We start from the raw sequence: 4,015 nt of genomic DNA, 5'->3' as shown, positions 1-4,015 counted from the left end.
CCAATGCATCTCTTGCTGGTGGTAAGCTGTCATCAACTGTGCTACAGCCAAGATCTACATATCCGTGAAATTTCCCTGCAGAATATTCCACATGCTTTCTGATGGCCATTTCATCCATCATCAAGGCACAAATTGTTTCTTTGCCCTCTTTTTTCCTGTCCTGTACATGCGCCTGTAATGCACAAAACGATGCTTTGGTAAATCCTGGGTCTGCAGAGATGTTACTGTACCAGGTCCGTATGGTATCTGGATGGGGCAAAGCGAGGTCAAAACATTCACGCACATAAGCATAAGCTTTGGCAGAATAGAAGTGCAGAGTCATTGCAAATGATCGCAATTCATCTGACACTTTGGACCTCTTTCCATGCTCCACTCTGGTGAGGATTTCCTTAGGAACTCCAATAAAGGAATTCTCTAACATCTCTGCACATCCAGAAGAAATCAGGCTTTTCTGCTTCAGGACGCTGATGACCTCTGCCAGGGAATCTACTCTTTGCTTGAGTCTTTTGGTTTTTTCTTTTTCCAATTTCAATTTTTTTCGACAACTTTCTAATTTTTCCTCCATTGAAAACAATTGAGTCTCTAATTGACGTTTTAGTGATTTTGGGGATTCCCTCACACTATAGTTGTGCTCTGTGGTTGTTGTTTCCACTGACACACTTGTGTCTTGAATTTGTTCTTCTATTTCCTCTGTGATACTTTCTACTGGTTTTGCAGTGTAATTGTGATGCAGAACATCAGACACAATATGGCTTTCAGATGAATCCTGTATCACAATGACACTGTCTTTATCCAAGACCTCTGCCACATTTTGTGTGTGTTTTTTTGCGTAACAGTGATCAGTGACGTGTGTCTGTGTTAAAGTGTCTGTGTGATAAACACTTACCTTGTGGGGGACTGACAATCTCTTACCTTCCTGGGAGTAGTCAAAGATTGTGGGGACAGCTGTTGAAGTGAGGCACTTTCCTCCACCGCTCAAAATGAAGCACTCCTCTTCAAAGTGCAGAGCACACAGCCTGGAGTTTTCATTGGGTGTCCAAGACTTCCGCCTCACGTTGTCCACCCAGTGTCGCAGCCTCTTAACGTCACCCAAAGGAAATCTGTAAAACCAGAAAATGCTATTAAGTGTGTGTAAATGTCATGGTTTGTCTCTAGTTACTTTTTTTATTTTGAAGTTCCTGTGTCTTGTCTTCCTATGCATTCCCTCCTGTGATTACCTCATGTGTCTCACTTTTGTCTTCATTGTTTTCCCCAAGCTCTTTGTTGGTTTGTCAGCATTCATCCCCTGTGTTCCCGTGCTTGTGTTGTTGATTGATTTGTTGATTGGTTTCATGCATGTATGTATATATCTTTATTTACAGACTCCAGGTTCAATGATAAAAAAAAAACAGACAACAGGTTACTAACAGACAAAAAAAAAAACAGACAATGTGTGTGTGTGTATATATAGCTATATATGTGTGTGTGTGTGATATGCTGTAGTTATACAGTTAATATTTTTGTTTTCAAGTTGTTTTTAAAAGGAATTCTGTGTATAAGCATAAAAGTGATATTCTCATGTTACCGGTTGAAAAAAATAAAAGGATAAAAACTAATTAAATGGCATTCATCATGTGTCCTATTGAACTTTATTTACTGTATCTAGGTTTCTTTTATAAAATAAGATATTACTTTAGAGCTGTTATAGATGGGCTTTGTGTGTGATTCCTTTTGTCAGCCCTGTGATGACCTGGTGACCTAAGTGGACCCAGCCTGGGCATTGCTTTGCCCACAGAGCCGCAGCGGGGCGGACTCACACGCAGACAGGGGGAGAGCAGGCTGCACCCAGGAAGGTCGCAGGCCCGGGGAACGAACCCCCATTTCACGGTTAAACCACCACTTCACCCTGCTGGTCCACCACTCCATCAATCACATGTATAAATGAATCAAAATGACTGACTCCAGATGGGCCTGTTGTAGAACAGCCCGTATGTGCTAGCTAGCGTTCGTCTGATGGCTACCAGGGATATGTTATATGGACAGATATTTAATTATACGGACTGAAAAAATTGTTTGTTTGAAAGTATCATACCTAAACAGCTGTTGTCCTTTGCAATCTGATCGATTGATGCAGTTGATGGCAGCACAGGACGGCATTTTGTCGTTGTTCAGGTCGGTCACACGGTCACCGGTCCAGATGTTTGGGGAAAAAGGAATGTGTCATGTTTGTGCATCTTTTCAAATTTGATTCGGCTGTCAATCAAGCGCCCCTCCCCCATACTGTACAAAACTGTCATACACACACTGTACAGTGACAGAAGTGCGGGAGTTTTTGAGAGGTAAGCTATGCTTTTCATCTTTAATTCGATCGATTTTCGATATCATTATCATTTATATAAACATCTGTATCAGCACAAACTATGCAATGGATAAAATATATAATAAATGATCTTTCACTGTCTTTTAAACGAATAGTGACAGACAGCCAGTGACAAATATGGAGCCACAAAAAGAACAGTCCAGTAAGAGAGCAACAATCTGTGATTAAAGCATTAAACTTTTTTATTTGGTCAATTTGTTTATAAATCCTCCATATGGGTCTAACACAAGAAAACGATCCTTTATTCCACAGAGAAAACCGTGTGGATACTGGGGGACAGCTACGTCCGGAGAGCGGAGGGAAGAGCCAGGGAGACAGTGGGCTCCAACCTCGGCCTGGACCAAGCCCGTGTCCTGTGGTTTGGGTCGGGTGGCCTGAGGTGGCACAGCCTGCGAGCCATGTTTATGGACTGCTTGAGGGGCAGGGCGGCCCCCGATGTCCTGGTCGTCGCTTGCGGCAGCAACGACCTGGGGAAGGCCAAGGGAGTCCAACTCGTGGGGGACATCAAGAGGGACCTGGAGGACCTCCACAATAATTTTCCAGCGATGACAGTGGTCTGGTCCGAGATAGTGGAGAGGCGCCGGTGGAGATGCGCCAAACCGGCGAGACTGAACAAGGCCAGAAAGTGGGTGAACAGTGTAGTAAAGTCCTTTGTTAATGAGTTGGGTGGGTTTTCTGTGTGCCACCCTCACATCAAATTTAACAGCCCTGGTCTGTTTTTGCGCGATGGAGTTCATTTTTCCACTTTGGGAAATGATATTTTTTTAAAAAACATTTTTGAAACCCTTAAAACCCACTATCAGGTGAGGTAAAACATTTAAAATGGGTCAGGGTTTTTTGTTCGTTTCCTTTTTTTTTTTTTTTTGGAGCAAGCAGTTTCCCGAACCTGATAGTGGGTTTTATTGTTTTTTTCTAAATATATTTAAGCCCACGAATAGACCAGGGAAAGTGAGGGTGGCCTTTTTTTTTTTTTTACTTGTTGCCTTTTTTTCCATCACACTGTTCACCCACTCTATCTATCATCTATCATATGTTGTTTTCGTTTTGTTATGTTATGTTCGTTGTATTGTAAATAGTTCATGTTCAGTAAAATCACATTATTACTTTGAAAAGTGTTGAACTGTTTCATTATAAAGCCTTGCATAGGAACACCAAATTATGTTAAATACACCACACAACGGAAAATTGTAATTATAAGAATGATAATAGTTTGTGAAGAAATGAAATGAAAAAAGTTTTTTCTTTTTTTTTAAAAATTCAGTAGCATGTGGCGAAGTATAGGTTCTGACATCTCACTACAGGAGAAAACAGTGTTTTAGGGTCGACTATAAAAAGATACCAGGCTAGGAATAACACTTAATGTCCAGGAGCTCCTTCCATGACTCAGGTAAAATCCAAACTATATCACGTAGCTGTAAAAGAAACAGAGCAAATGCAAAGTTAATTAGGCCTATAATTGGGACTGCACAACGCTTAATAACGAAAGACTTGCCTGTTTGAATGTGCCGATATAGCCTATAAAACAATGAGAACTTTAAACTTAATCTGACAAGAAGTCGTAGGCTATATCACATACGGGATCATTAATAGACAAAACAGATTTACCTACCGGCATTTGGTTGATAAATATGACAGCTTGTATTATTGTGGGGAATC

Source organism: Pagrus major, chromosome 18 (genome assembly GCF_040436345.1).
Source record: "Pagrus major chromosome 18, Pma_NU_1.0".
In the NCBI taxonomy this organism is placed as follows: Eukaryota; Metazoa; Chordata; class Actinopteri; order Spariformes; family Sparidae; genus Pagrus; species Pagrus major.
Note: the sequence above shows the minus strand (reverse complement) of the source record.